Source organism: Nematolebias whitei, chromosome 6, assembly GCF_014905685.2.
Source record: "Nematolebias whitei isolate Nwh7 chromosome 6, NemWhi1, whole genome shotgun sequence".
In the NCBI taxonomy this organism is placed as follows: Eukaryota; Metazoa; Chordata; class Actinopteri; order Cyprinodontiformes; family Rivulidae; genus Nematolebias; species Nematolebias whitei.
In genome coordinates, this window is record NC_056503.1 from 30,805,246 (window position 1) to 30,820,976 (window position 15,731).

The 15,731-nt window shown below is 42.0% G+C and overlaps 1 protein-coding gene across 2 annotated transcripts in view; it reads right to left on the reverse strand.

Annotated features, from left to right (window-relative positions):
* The window catches only part of arhgap35a (Rho GTPase activating protein 35a), an 83,583-nt gene extending 68,235 nt beyond the window's left edge, over positions 1-15,348 (reverse strand). For both annotated transcript variants that reach the window (XM_037677505.1, XM_037677504.1), the window contains exon 1: positions 14,655-15,348. The gene's annotated coding sequence lies outside the window, so the exon portion shown is untranslated. The remainder of the gene's footprint in view (positions 1-14,654) is intronic.
* Between the last annotated feature and the right edge of the window lie 383 nt (positions 15,349-15,731).

The following is a 15,731-nucleotide window of genomic DNA, read 5'->3' on the forward strand; positions in this document are numbered from 1 at the left end:
CCCTTAGAGATGGAGGACATTGGCATACTGCTTGTTGCCTTTAATGTATATATATATATATATATATGTGTTGTTAAAGTGTATGTGGTGATTTGGCAGAACAGAAACAATTCCATGAAGTGAGAAAAAAGTATCCTTTTTTTTTTGTAGTTTATAGACAGGTTCTTTGACAAACAGAAGGGTTAAAATACAGAAAAAAATAATCTAACCTCTTCTTTTCCTTGTAAAACTTATCTTACAAGCTGAATACTAGAAAATTAGTTTGCTGGTCTAAAATTAGATGCAGCTACTACTATTTACAAAGGCATAATGAGGGAAAACAAACAAAAAAAAACAAGTAAAAAGTTTTTTTTTTTTAAACGGTCATTAAAAATGTGTCGACTAACCACTTCCTCTCCCTGTACACCACCTGGTAATTATCCAGCAGGAGTATCATCACAGCAATAACAGTTGTGTGACATCAGACAGGCCTGGCTACCATATGTGAACAGACAACCACAATGTTGGCAGTCTGAGGAGGAGTCGGGGGAAGCTGTAACAAAACACAAAAGGTTAGTCAGAGTTTGGCTCAACTCGACTTTCTAAACCAAGCTACATTCCCCACCTCAGGAAATACTCTACCCACACAGTGAGTTACTGTATGGGTAAAGAAAAACACCTGTTTGTTTTTTATCTACCTCCATCCAGTTCTTTATTCCCCATCATCTCTTTAGAGATGGTGGAATGCAAAACAAAAACTGTATGACTTGCAAAAAACAATTCCCTCTAATCCACAAACACCTTCTTCCAGGTATTAAAAGGCAGGATTATATCAGTAACAGTAGGACCTCATTTCAAACTGAGCTAAGCAAAAAGGCTCAAAACTGGTCCATCTTGTTTAGATGCACAAACGCACCAGGAGATAAGGGAACCTGTTCACACAGAAACCATAATGCATCAATAGCTTTAGTGCAAAACCCACCCTATGTCTCTTTTTGACGTAAGCAAATCCATTTCGCCCCAGGTGGGAAGCTCGCGTAGCAGGGCAGGTGCAATGCACAAACACACAACTAGGTGTGATGTATTAAGGCTGCAAAGAATGTGAATGAAGGGAGAGTAAGGAATAGATGCAGAGATGAACAGAGAAGAAACGATAAAAAGATAAAGTCTGGGTGAGGTGGTGAAGAAAAGTTGAGCTAGAAATGGAAGGAGAGCGATAGCATGAGCTGCTATCTGATAGAGGGGATTTGCCCAACCCTAGAACAGTAATTTACTAAAGCCATTCTACAGAGGCCCATCAGTGGTGATCTGTTGGCAGATTAGACGACAAGGCCTCATCTCCTGCATGCCCTCCAGCCAATCGGCAGCAAGCACAGGGTGGAGGATGAGAGAGGACAGAGGAGGGGAAAGGAGGTTTTTTTCCTGTCTGCTGAAGTTAGGAAGGCTAAACGCACAAAGGTACTAACACACACACACAAACACACATATGCATGTAGAATACACTTCAAATTGGAGTCTGCGTTAATGTTGCATTTTCTCCCCCTCAGGATACAGCAGCCAACACTGTCTGGTTGCAAGAGCTGGAGATTTGTCATCTGTAATCAGTTTTCTGCTTGCTTGTCCCTTTCTTTTTGTTTGTAGTTTCGATTCTGCCCCAAAGGCCCTCGCAGCATTCCATCGTTCCTTTGGTTCAATCATTCTTTGCTCACCCCTGACCCTACGTTCTCCATCAGCCTGCTCAACAGTCCTCTCTCCATCTCCTGGTCTAGACTCTACACTGAATGATCCCATCAAGTGTTTCCTGAGCTGTGCAGGAAGTGGGAACTGCGTACAATGGAACATCATCAGAGAACCCCAGGAGCAACAACCCACACTTTCACAGAATGCTTGTAGCGGCTCTTTAGTGGTTCTAGTACTGGTTCAGAGCCAGTGCACTGCAACAGAACTGATTCTTTCCTCCCATTTCAACTGCTAAAGCACTGGCTTTATCGGGTTATGAAGCTGTAGAAGCAACTCTTTGCTGTTTTGGGGCAAAGAAACTATCCTGACAGGAGGCTCTGGGTGAGACAATGTAAAACTACCAGACAAGCTAAAACTTTGTGACCTGAATGTTTAAAAACCCAGTCGGTGTAGCATCTGCTCCATTTAATCCAACAATAACAAACCCGAGCTTTAACACGAAAGTAAACCTGAGTGTGGGGTTTATGTATTACATTGGAAAAAACAAGTGTCAAGTGAGACATTACAATCTGAATTTGCAATGGCTCTATAGTTGTGGAAAAACAAAAAAACAAACCAGCTCCAAGATGTCTGGCCTGTGACATGCCAAAGTTTTAGTGCTTTACAAAAATGTGTTTGCAGACTTGTAACCATGGTCGTTCTGTGTCTACCACTTTAAACCGAACACGGATAAACAACAAAACAATGTCAAACACCAGAGGGCTGTCCGTTCCTTTCCTCCCTCTGCCACTACAGCTTCCTGCCCCCCCCCCCCCCCGCCTGAAGCTGCTACCCAGCCACACCAGACCAATGAAGACCCCTGAATCCTCAGCAGAGAGAACTGACCTCCCCCACCCATATCTCCTGTCAACTATGACCTCTGGAGAAAAACAGAGGGAAGAGAAAAAAAAGAGGAAAAGGCAAGGCATTGGTTGGAAGCGCTGCTCTGTGGTGTCAAAGTTCAATATTCCCAGAATCACGCAATTTCCTAGAATCTGGTCCAATACAGTGAAACACTCTTGATACCAGAACAAGAAGGAGACAATATGTTAACATAGTTGCATGCTTACACTGAAATGTCTAAAATAAGTCGAAATGGAAACAGAGTGGCGTAGGAACTGACAGTAAGCTTGCACACCTCGAGTTCTGGATCAAGGCTGGGTTAAACTGGTCTCTGGCTCTTGTCTTATTCATTCTCCTGAGCAGCAGACCTTCAAGAAAATTAATCAAATCAAGAGAGACAAAACTGATCTGGCAGTGTTACAGCAACATGAATGCTGAAGGAGCCCATGTATTCTTGTGTCTTTTTCTGATACAATCCTCATTATTTCATGAAGTCAAATTACCTTTCTCTCACTTTTGATCTTGCTGACGTGCGTACATATTTTCACAGTTTAGGCACAGCTGGTGGCAGAAATAATAGGAGCCACAGCAGCCTTTTGTCAATGTTGTTGTATCCTTTCAGGCTTACTATTAGCAGAAAACTCATATAGGCAAGGCTCTTGGCAATTTCTACCATCACCATTTGCTATTTCTACCAAATACAGTGCATGTGACCAGAACCAGTTTGTGTAAAATATCTGAAAAACTGCTCTGCATCACGATTACTGTTCCCTTCAAAAGCCACTGCTGTTCTTCGGAGCCTGGTGAGTAAAATTTGGTAGCTACATATACAGTACTGTACATAAGTTGTTAAAATGACGTGCATTTAAGAGTTTTGAATATTGGTGAATCATGGTGCACTAAGATTCATAACTGGCTGTGATTATTGTACCCACCACTGCACCCTGTATTCATTGGTTAACTGGACATCATTAACTTCACGCAGACTCTCTCACTGGTACATTTTCATCTTTAAATCACTTCTTGGTCTGTTGCCTTCATACATCTCCTCCTACATGTCTCTGCGTGAGTGCAGCTACGGAGTGCGCTCTCAGGACATCATTACCTGCAGTGTTCCCTCAGTGAGGACTGAACTAGGCAAAAGGGCCTTCTCCTACTCCGCTCCTGTTTCCTGGAATATCTTACAAAAAGATTTGAAGCTCTCGACCTTGACCTCTCTAAGTGGCTTTAAGAATCTGTTGGACTCCTGGCAGGGACCAATGCAGACATGTTCCTGTTTTTAGTTTTATACATTTGTCTCGGAATCTAGCAGTTTTTTTGGTTTTGTTACCTTTTTCCTTTTAGCCATCCTATTTGTAAAAAAAAAAAAAAAAAAAAAAAAAAACTGTAGTACGAGTTTTTATAACTGCTTATTGTTGTTGCTGTTGTCCATTGTTGTCATCTTTCTTTGTTGAAATCAGGTCTCTCTTGTAAATGAGTCCTCGAGGCTCAATGGGATTTACCTGTATAAATAAAGGTTGATATTGCAAGAGTATCTGACGTGTTTCTAAAGCCTTTATATATAAAATACTAAAATACATAAACGTTGCTACTTAGCAGATATTCACTTATTGCGGGGGGGGGGGGGGGGTGTAACACCTGCAAGTGTCTGATTGCGCTTCCTAAACAAAAATATGTATTTAGACTGGCTATGTAAGTCAGAGGAGCTGTGTGCAGTAATATGAGCAGCTTGAAGAACAAATACACTGAAATCATTCATTGTCCATCTTATTAAAACAAAATATAAGTCTAGCTTCATGTCTTTAAAGTAAAGTAGTAAAATTGTGATTTACATTCGTTCTAAACTCGTATCAAATGTACTTAAAGTGGTACTCTTTACATTTTCAATTCAAAAGCAAAGTAATGTCCGTTTATTTGAGTCAGCTTGTGTTGGCTGTTTTCTCAATTTAATGAATCAGTCATTTGCACTTGATTACAGAGGTGGAAAAACATCTAACTACCCCGGTAAACCAACGTTTTGAACTAAGGTAGTCCTACTTCCATTATTTTGACTTCTTTCTTTATTTCTTTCTCACAAACACATAATGTAGATTGATTTTTCACCCTAAATGGACATTTATTCTTAAATACTGCCTCTTTAATTAGCAAAACATTCCTGATTACTGGTACTTAAAACTGTTTTAAACAATTTATTTTATTTTGAAAGATCAAATCTGTACTAACTGCCTCTTCCCTTTTGACTTTAGACCCAACAAATAGTTTCTCTTGCGCACCACTGTATCAGTCTCCTGATATTCACAATTTATCAAAAACGTGCACAGCTGAGGTTCACCTTTGACCATCTTCTCCTCCTAGCCAACACATAGATTTAAGTTAAAGCAGACTCAGCTCACCCTGACCTGACAGACTGCATTCCCTGTGACCTTTTCCCTCATTGGGTAAAAAAGGTCTGCATTCTAATCTCTCCAACGACTGTGATTAATACGAGCCGTTGTGCGGTGGAACCGTCGTCTCTCCAAATACCCTTCCAAGCAAAAACAACTCTGAGAAATGTTTACATTTTTCACCCATGTTTTCCCAACTTTTATCTCCCTAAGTTAGGACATAAATGGAAAAGTCAGCAAAATACACAAAAGAGAGAGGCGAGACTTGCCCAGACTAAGGTCTGTGGTTAGTAGTGATTCAGGACCCACACTGACACAATACAAGTATTATTAGAAAGAGAAACGAGCAGAAATGCATCCAAAACTGTTCCTCATTTCAAACATTTCACTGCCTCCTTACTGTTAGTCACCAACAGGATCTTCCACAGCCACTGTGGCTTCAACTAAACGTTTTTCACTGTAAAACTGACTGGCAAGTGGTTGGTTTCAAATATTTAGGGAGGGTTCTCCTTTTGCCTAAATCAGCTGATCCTACATATCATTTTCAACAAAACACTGCACTTAAGTCATTTACTAATAAGTGAAGCACATTTTGCCTGTTCTCATTAGGAAAGTTACAAAATGGTGGATCCTCAGGAGCTGCTGCAACAGGAAATGAACTCTGACATAAGAGCTATGGACCTTGGGGCCACTATGCATCCTGGGAAATTATGGCACTGAGAAGAGCAGTCACCCATGTTACCCCCTTGACAATCCAACCCAAAAGACATCCATCCACGATCCTCCAACATGCCACAACAAACGTTTACAGAGCTGTGCAACAGTTAGATACACTCGCCTTTAAAAATAATGGCATGACTTGTTTCCACTGATTCTTTATTTCATAAATTGTGTAGTTTTCATGCAAACCCTATCTGACAGCAGGATGCAGAGACCAACAGGTACCATCTGTGTTCTTGCACACTGCAACACTTGTCAACGGTTCATTGTAGCCTTTTGTGATCATATGGTTGATTCGATTCTAACAGATGCATCTGAACTTCCAGTCTTTATTTGACACAGCTAGCATTCCAGCCGATTTATTACTACGAGCATTTGTTTAGCACAAGCAAATGTTCCATTGGCGTAACAACACTGATAATCACTCTAACAAGGTTAGAACAAGACTAACACAAAGACTGGCAGCCTGGCAGAAATTATGACTATCCTTTTTCCCCCCGTACAGATGGACCAAACAGCACCACGACAGAGACAGCCAAGAACAGAACAAAAAGGAGGCGGCAGAGACAGACGGTGTACAAGCAGAATGGATGGTCGTAATGCTATAGTACCACTGTGTCAAACCATAGCTTCACTCAGCCCAGACTCCTTCGGGTGTGCCGCTTCCTATCTTTTAAATCCATCTCTTCCTCTGATGCTACCAGTAGTCGCCACCACTCTCTGCTTTATGGCCGCTTTCCAAGCCTTGAGACAATGCCTTGAACATCATCAGCTAAGTGGTGGCTGGATGACAGGCGTCGGTACTGCGATCGATAACAGCAGGCCCAGCAGTTTGTCGGCGAAGCAGTACTTTTTCATCAGCCTTGCTGGGCTCGCATAAACCCTTGCTCGGGCCAGAAACTGGGATGGAGCCAGATAAGGGATGTGAAGGTGTCAGGGGGCTCAGTGGCTGAGATAACAAATGGCTATGAACAGCCACCTTATCTTCTCACCTTAAAGAGGCTATGATGCCCACTGTCACACAGCTGCCAAATGACCAGAACCATGATGACAGTTATGTGATGAGGGCAAGGAAGGCTCAGCCACTGCCGTTTACACTGTTTATGGATCGAGCAGTATAAATAATATTGTAGGCAGCTTTAGTGCCATCTTTGAATGAACACAATAGCTAAACATTTCCCGCAACAATTTGTAAACCATTTAAAGTTGGACTCTGTCCAACAAGAAAACTAAAAACATAAAGTGAGATAATGATTTGTGTCATGCTAAAATGCCTGCAGCAAGCGACAAGTTAAGAATATGAAATCACAACATTGTAAAACATGTTGCTTTGGAGAGACCGTGTCAGCACTTGTTCACTCGGGAGGTGCCAAACACCACCGAGTTCTCCTCCAGTGGCGTTTGACGCAAACATCCAGCGACAAGGTGGTGCCCTTCCTCTGTCCTCAACCACAGCTCCCACCAACACCACTCCCTGAATAAAACAAATAAATAAATCAAAGGTAACAAGGGAGCGGACAAACGGAAACAAAAGTTTTCTGTGACAACCAAATGGCACAAGAGGGAGAGAGTGGAAAGGATGATCAACGGAGTTGGGGAGAAGTTCAGCAGAAGTCAGAACCACTTCTCTCTGGGACTTCAGGTTGTCTGATGATAGTTTTTTCCTCCTCTTTTCGCTCTACTTCTGCCAGTTCCCCACCCTTTTCTCAAACATGTCATTCTGCGATTAAAGCTGCCAACTTTAATTAGAATACGTTTGAAGCAGGACACCTCTGCGCCACACACAATCACTCTCACCCCCTCTCTCTGCTGTCTGTACGCTGCAGGTGTATGGACAAGTTTCCAATAAAAATGTCAGTGAGGCAGAAGAGCAGCAGCTTGTAAGACACATTACGATAAATCATCAAGACATGGAGGTAGAAGACAGCGTAAACATCACGTGCAAGCCGCTTCGATACAAACTAAAGCGAGAATTAAATCACAGACCTGAAGCAGCTGGAGTTTGTCAAGGCAGAAAACTAAAGCCAAAGATAATTTTATGTTGCGCCCTCAGCACATAACTGTTGTATTGTTTTTTTTGTTGTTTTTTTTTACTACACGGACAAACCCTGAGATCCCTTCTGTGCCATACTTCCTTCATACCTAATCCTATTATGTCTACTGATGGGTACAGCAAAGTGGGAAGGAAAACAGCTACACGGCTTTTAGTCACACGCCCTGCTGCTGTCCGTTACATTTACAGAACAGTTCTATGTAAAGGTGAACAATCTAGATCCTGTTTTTTTGTTTTTTACCGTCCAATCATATACCGGACAAACAACTTACAACCTCAGTCTCTTTTGACACACCCATGCTGCTTTTATAAAGGTCTCCGTTTGTCACCTGATGTCATCTATGTTAGGTAACCACAGATTATTTACACATAATACGAAACCCAGAACGTTGTTGCTCTCTAGTTACACACACACACACCAAAAAAAAACATGGATGGATGTGCACCGAGAGCTCACCACCATTTCTGAAGCAAGAAGTGAGAAAACATACGATAACTACTGGTACATCAGTGAAATGAAAACAAGGTGTGTCGCCACCAGCCATGATTCAGAGCGTCAAGCAAACCCATAGTCTATAGAAAACAAAAATAAATTCCTGACAAACTACCACCTGCTTGAAGGGTGCGTTTCCAATTGATTTGTCAGCCTTTTTTTCCCCTGATCAGGCTTTTTTCCTATTGCAAGGAGTTCAAAAGGTTACATTGAGTTTTTAGCCCCCCGACAACAAATCAGGCTGAAGTCTGCTTCCACGTCTTTAAAGACTGAACAACTAAATGTAGATGTTGCTGTAAATAAGTTAAAACTTTCACAAAGCACAGTGACCACGCTACTCACCAAGCTCATTCAATTCTGACGTTGTAAAGTGACCTACTGGAACATTAAAACCACTGGCAGGCGAACGGTTTTGGTCATCTTGTCAGTTTTCTGCTGCAAAACTTTGAATCCAGACGTTCGTGAGGATTTTACTGTGCCATGCCTTCCTAAACGTCACTTCCAACCCAGTACACCCACTCAAGGGAAGAGCGTAACCTGAGTATTTCTCCCTCGCTCTCGCTTTGTTCTCAGTTATCACAAAACTCCCTGAAACACCCAAGACATGACTGACCGGGCCCTGATCGGATGTGCCGCTACAAGTACCATTCTAAATGTCTCAACAGTTCAAATTGTTTAAGGTTGGGTTATGTGGAAAAGAAATGAACAAAGAACACCTTGCCTGTTGGAGACAGGTATCTCAGTGGTTAACTGTGTCTCAGGGAGTTTGGAGAAATGGTTTAAATCTGACCAGATCAATGAGGTAACAGCTAGTCTAAGTAAATCCAACAATGCTGTCTTAAAACAACTCCACAGCAGTTCATGCAAACCAAATGTAGAAGTTTAAAAATTATTACCTCAATGAGACTAATGAATGGACTAATAACCCAAAAACATCCCATCTTTGGTCAGACCACTCCCAGCATAACAAAACCAACTCCATTGTTAGCCCCTTCTGACTCTTGTCCTCACCTTTGACCCTGAGCTCTCCTCCTCTCTCCACCCTCCCTGCTCCTTCTGGTCCACCATTTCCCTCCCACGCAGCCATGCATCGTAGGTGGACTTCCTGCAGGAAACCCAGGGGCGCCAACGGCGAGGATCTCCGGTGAGTAAAGTCAAACAAAGACGCCCAGGGCCTTCTTCTGCTCACACCACCAGCCCAATTTAGGCAATGAAGCTTGGGGACTTAGAAATGTGAAGAAGGGTAGGTCAGCATAATGAATTAAATATGAAAACTGAGTGCCAGGTTAACAAACTGAACGAACCCACAGATTAGAAGCACTGCAGGATTTCTCTTTAAAGACCTGCATAGGTGGACTTCATGGCGGTCTCTCCGTGTTACTGAGAATTTAAGACTTTCGACATATCGAGAACAGTCAGTGGTAACAATGACTCAACCAAAACCAACCAAGAAAATATTTTACCCATAACATAAAAAGGAGCGTCTATTTATGTGACACAGCTCTCTTTTTAAGCTCGTTCCTGAAGGCAACATGCAAACCTTAGGGCTTAGGCAAACCAATTTGATTCTGTCTGTAGGTGAAACAAACTTGGTCTCAACAAGTGCAGAAGCAGAGGTCCAAACTAGAGAGCGCTGAGCAGTGGCCTAATTTCACTGGCAGAGTCTCAATCATAACATCTTATCAACGAACATGCTGACTCATGGAGTTCTGTTGCAGTCAGCAGCCAAGCAGCAGGGTTACTTATGGCAGGCATTGATTGGTTGATTCGAGAGCGCAAATCTGAAAGGGCACATACCAGGAACACAGCCTGAAGCAAAAACTGGCCTGCTTTACTTCACTCTCACAGCCTTGTAGCTGCAGTTCTGCCCCCTACTTTGTCGTGTCACTGCCCCCCCCCCCCCCGCACCCCTTAAAGTCCTTCACATGCACACCCAGTCCAGCCTGTTTTAAAAACCACCACAGCCTTGTTTCTGTGTTGTGTAACTGTAGCTGGAATGAACAAAAAAAAAAAGGTTTTCCAAAGGTCACCATTCCTCTGTGGTTTACATCCTGTTTTTTTTTTTTTCATCTGCACGGTCACAGTAATTCTACCATTTGTTGAAGAACTTTAGAAGTTCAATTTAAAATGTTATAACAGAGACCCATGACCACAGTTTGAACCATTAATCACATCCAATGCCCAGACTTTCCAGTATCCATTAATAATGCATTTGTATTGGAAAAGCAATGCAGTAAAAAGGTGGGTTTGGGTTATAGAGTGCATGCAATCTATGTTGCTCATTGATTTCATTCTCAATTATTTTCCAAGGCCGAACCCTTTATGCCAGAGGGCTACTGCATTCAAGTACAACTTTTAAAAGGCATTTAGTTCCCTCTCACTTACACAGCAAACACTGCTAATTTGGAGTTTGCTTCCTCATACGTTCATTTAAGAGTCAGAATTAAACTGGCTCTACAATTTGAAGAAAAAGCCATTCCCCGTCTGCAAATCTGCAATGAGCCGGACAACAGACACTGTGAGGACAGAAGAGGGCCTCAGTTCAAGCGAGGCAGGCACACTTTCTAATGGAAATTCAGATACAATCATCCCAGAATGCACTTCTCTCTGCCTAATAATCGGACACTAGAACAAGGCAGCTATTGAGAGGGGAGCGACTGTAATCTGGTTCACCAAACTCCAAAGCTGCCCGCTATAATTAGCTCCTTTCACCATCCAACGCAGACTTACAAGAAAACCTCTCCCGTGTTACAAAAGGGGAGAAACTGAATGCATGATTTCATAAGAGGGGAAACTTCCTATCCTGCATGTGAGGACTCCCCTCACGCCGACAGGTGAGCCATATGTGAAACTGACCAATGAGCAAGGAGGCTAACATTTCATGGGAAGAATAGACAAAAAAAAAGTAATAATAATAATCACAGACTAGAAACAACAGTTTGAGTCTTTTGAAGTAGGGTTCTGGGAAGAAGTCATAATCAATCAATATCTTATTTGCTCCAGACAGCTCTTTGAACATTCTCAGTTAATTCTGACTGAATTGACGAGCTAATGGCTAGTCCAAGACTGGACAAGAACAAAGTAAGACTGCTGCTGTCCTTAAAACCACTACAATCCTAAAAGATCTAATTCATGCAAATGCAGTTTTGTAAACCTTTACAACCTTTACTGTCAATTTGACATTACACAATTATGTCTGCAAAGTTTTAGCTATTTGCAAATAGTGACAGTAGCTGTAGCACTTCCTGTGCAGCCTGGGACACTATACCAGCAGGAATATAATCAATAAGTGTGCACTGATGCACATTTTTTTAACTTCCGATCCGATCCCGATACTTAAATCTGGATATCGGCCAATGCAGATACCGATCCCATTCCGATATCATCATCATTATTGATTTCATATGAGGCTGTAATAATCTCCTCGCAATTACAATTTGTACAAATATATGCATGTATGTCCAAAAAGGCAACTTGAGTTAAGTTTTATTAATGTTGGATAAGTTTCAAAGTTAGAATTAAATCCTGCTAACACAAAACATGTGTTTTATTCCTAGCTTTAAAATAGATATTAAAGTGATTAAATAGCTTCAAACATCTGCTAAGTTCATGGCATAAACCAACACAGACATGTTCCTGTTTTTTAGTATTTTACATCGCTTTATAATGTAGCTGTTTTCGTTTCATTTTTTTTTAAATATATATAATTTTCTTGTATTTTTCAAATCATATATGTTTTTTAATGATCGTCTACTGTTGTACTGATAAATATCTCCTGGAGGGTAAACTATATCTTGGCTGCTAGTATTCAATCAAGCTGCGAAATCTTTCGTTTTCTAAAACTGATAGCGGTTGGTCATTAATTACGATGAAGTTTAGCAGCTTCTCGGTAAACATTCGAGCTCCGTGACTTCAGCGGTGTGTTCTTCTCGTTCAGTCCGAAGCAAGCAGTCTGATTTCGGTCAGCCACGCTCAGTCTACCCCTCCTCCGAGACGGGCAGACTGAGTGGAGCAGATTGAGCGCAGCTGACCGAAATCAGACTGCTTGCTTCGGACTGAACGAGAAGAACACACCGCTGAAGCCACAGAGCTCGAATGTTCAACGTAAAACTAACTTTACCGCGGTTTAATGTGGTGCTATGTTTGATTAAGTTTGTTGCATTATAGGTCGTGACCGAGCTTCCTCCTCTCGGTACAGCGGCTCTGCAGACACTGCACGTTGCTGTCTTGTTTTATGGTGTTTCTAGTGTAAAATACTTCCACACAGCGGACACGTTTCGATGAAAAGTTGGTTATCGGTTAGCAACAGTGCTGCTAACCCAGTCCTCACGTTGTAGCTGGCTGCAAACTATGAAATGGATTTCCTGAATGTGAGACGGGTCTTATTACTCTGGGTTTCATGAGACACACCTCCGGTCAGGAAATCCATTCCATAGTTTGAAGCCAACTTGCAGAGCAGCCGGCAGGGAATCACATGGAGACATTTCATCAGACGCATACATGCATCATGGATCGGAAATCTCTGTAGTTTGGATCGGAAAAATCCGATACGTAAATTATGCTGGTATCAGAGGCCGATACAGATACTGGCTCGGCCCCATCCTTAATAATCAACACCGCAAAACTGACAGCAGTGTTAAGGTTTAAACAAAATAGCGCTTGTAGGGGTTGCTGTGAAACTTTAGAGTGGAGTTGTTTTGAAAAGGCATACATTTGATTTGGGACTGGCCATTAGCTCTTCAACTTCCATTTCTGTAAACTGAAGCTATCTACAACAGGTGAGATATTATTCTTCCTACTCGTTTCGCTAAAACTGAATTTCAGAAGATTTGAACCATCCCTTTATTAAACTAGGCCATTTTTGTACCTAAACTCGGGGCTTCTTGTTTAAAACATGTGTAATAGTGAGACAATAAAGCAGTCGACTTCAGCTGTATGCAGAACCCTGCGTTTGTCTCCTCATGTAAAATCTGGGGCAGAAACCCTTGCAAAACAAATAAATATATATATCTGCAACTCTGGCCTACATCCAGCTGTGCAAAGCCTGCACCACTTTAATCCTAGGAACACGGTCAAACCCAAGTCCTCGCAGACCGACCCACAGCCCTGAGGGCAGAGTGACGGAGGGGGGAGTGCTGGTAGCCAGCCTGCTGCCTGAACAAATGGCACAACGATTAGAGGAAGACGACGCTTCCTGGAAAGGTGTGACCGCATCGCGAAGGGCCCAATCAAGCAGGGAAGAGAAGTGCTGACAGCTGCTAATGCATTTACCTGAGGGCTGAAAGACCATTTCTCTCAGGGAAGAAGAAAAAAAATGAAGTGAGCGTATACGTTTTATTTTTGACTCGGCATGAAGATGATTCAAATCTGAGCCGTCAGTCAAAACGGGGACAACAAATATTCGGGGGAGGGTAACGAGTCACTGATCCGTAACGCCAAAGCATGCACGCTTTCAAATGACAAAGTTCCTGTGTTTGTTTAAATGTCCCTTTATTTAGGCCGTGACACAGCAGTAGCTACAAACCAAAGTCCTTGGTAAGCAGCTGAGCTAAGGCCATACCCCAAACCTACACATTCAGCCCAGCTATCTGTATGAAGTACTTCACAGCCGACAGCAAAACAGGAGTTAAGCAACATGTAGAAAAGCCCTTTTATTTTTAAAGGAAGCGCTACAGTCCAAAGGAAGGACTTGAACAGAAAGGGAGTGGCTGCCAGAGGTACGATCACTCTGCAGTGAAATGAAACTCTGACACATTGGGAAGTCTTTCTGCCCTCCAAAACAGTCTAATGTCAGCGTTATCATGAGCTCCTTCTGGTATCTACAGAACAAACAGAACAGACGACCTGTATACGTCCACATACTCCTCAGGATGAAAGTAATAGGGAAGACATGAATACAATATGTCAGGTGGGACAAGTTAAACAAGACCATACCCATATTTTGGGTCACCAGAAAGCTCTGTAGAAATTTAATTCGTGAAAATTAATTTCCCCATTGGGAAAAAAAAAAAAAAAAAAGCATTATATTGTCCTACCCACCCTTCTTCTGCAAAGATTTACAACAGATGATGAAACCTCTCAATTTGGTCTAATCCTGCACCGCCCCATTTTAGATCATATAAAACTATTTTTGCTCTTTTCTATGATTGAAAACATGCATGGTGTGGGGTTTCTCCAGGCCTGACAACATCAATGCATTCCAGGTGTTGCATAAACATTTTAAAGGACATGCTTGGTTCTGATCCCCATCTTCTCTGGGAAACTCCACATTTAACCCAGCACTGGCTCACCTTATCATGGTTTATTGTCATTATTTTTAAATGTATCCGTAAAATCATTAGAATAATCATTGCTGTCAGCCCGACTGAGGCAGACGATTTATACACTGGATTACAAGCTGCAGAAGAAAGTACCGAGGATAAATCCGTGGAAAGCTTCTTTAACATGAATAGTTTATACATACCATATCATTCCTGTCTCTCCAGCTCTTCTCTCCTCTTCTATCTGCGACCGGTAAGACTTTTTTTTTTTTTTTTATAAACCAGACCTCTTCTCCGCACACACAAAAAAAAATTAAACAATTAAAAATAATCACATCGACATTTCCCCGTTTTTTCTAGTATACACGCTGCCTGGCCATCGCGTCCCACGTTAAGTGAAGTTCTTTAGAAACAATGCGGGTTTTCTTTGCCTTTCTTCGTTACGTGGAAAACAAAAAATGTGCTCGAACAACAAAAAAGAAAGCGAGAGAAAGGGAGAGAGGAGGGAAAAATTCCCAAACTCCCGTTCTTTCACAACGGCTGGAGAGAGAAAAGCAGAGGAGGAGGAGGCGTTGGAAAGCCCTGTTTCGGTGTGTTTTCCCCGTCTTGGTTCACCAGCACCACGTTGTTTTCACCGATTATTACTTCCTTTGTTGTGTCTCAAATAAAAAGGGAGTCCGCAAGGAACACGAATCCGAGCTCGTTGCACTAAAGGGTTGTTTTCAGAGCGGGGCTGCTCTCAGACAAGCCGCCGTGCTCTTCTTTCTGATGTTGTCGAGGCTCGCGCAGGATAAATGTGTGACGTTGTGTTCAAGTCGAGTTTTTTTTTCCAGCTTCCCGATAATGGCGGACCTTCTCCTGATTCTAGCATCTCCCTTCCTAGTTGCAGCGAGAGTCTCTCCCAGCGGTTTGAGGGCACAATTACACCACGCTTTGTTTCTGAGAGGCTGTCCAGCAATACGCAGGGAAATGGACGTAGAAATAATTAGTGAAGGAGTTTGCGGTAAATTATCACCGACGCCTCAAAGGCAGCACCCAATGTACGTTTGCGTGAGCCAAAAAAAAGGGAAACCTTACATGTCAGGTATAAAGCCAAATAGAAGGGTGTAAATTAATAACTAATTTACATTAGATTTCTACAGATATAGTTAGACATTTTCATTACATTAAATTTGAAACACACATCAGATGTTGTTTTGTTTTTTCAGATGTTCAAATGATTTTTGTCGTTCATTCATTCAACCTTTATTTAAAACAGATAAATCACATAGATCAGGGCT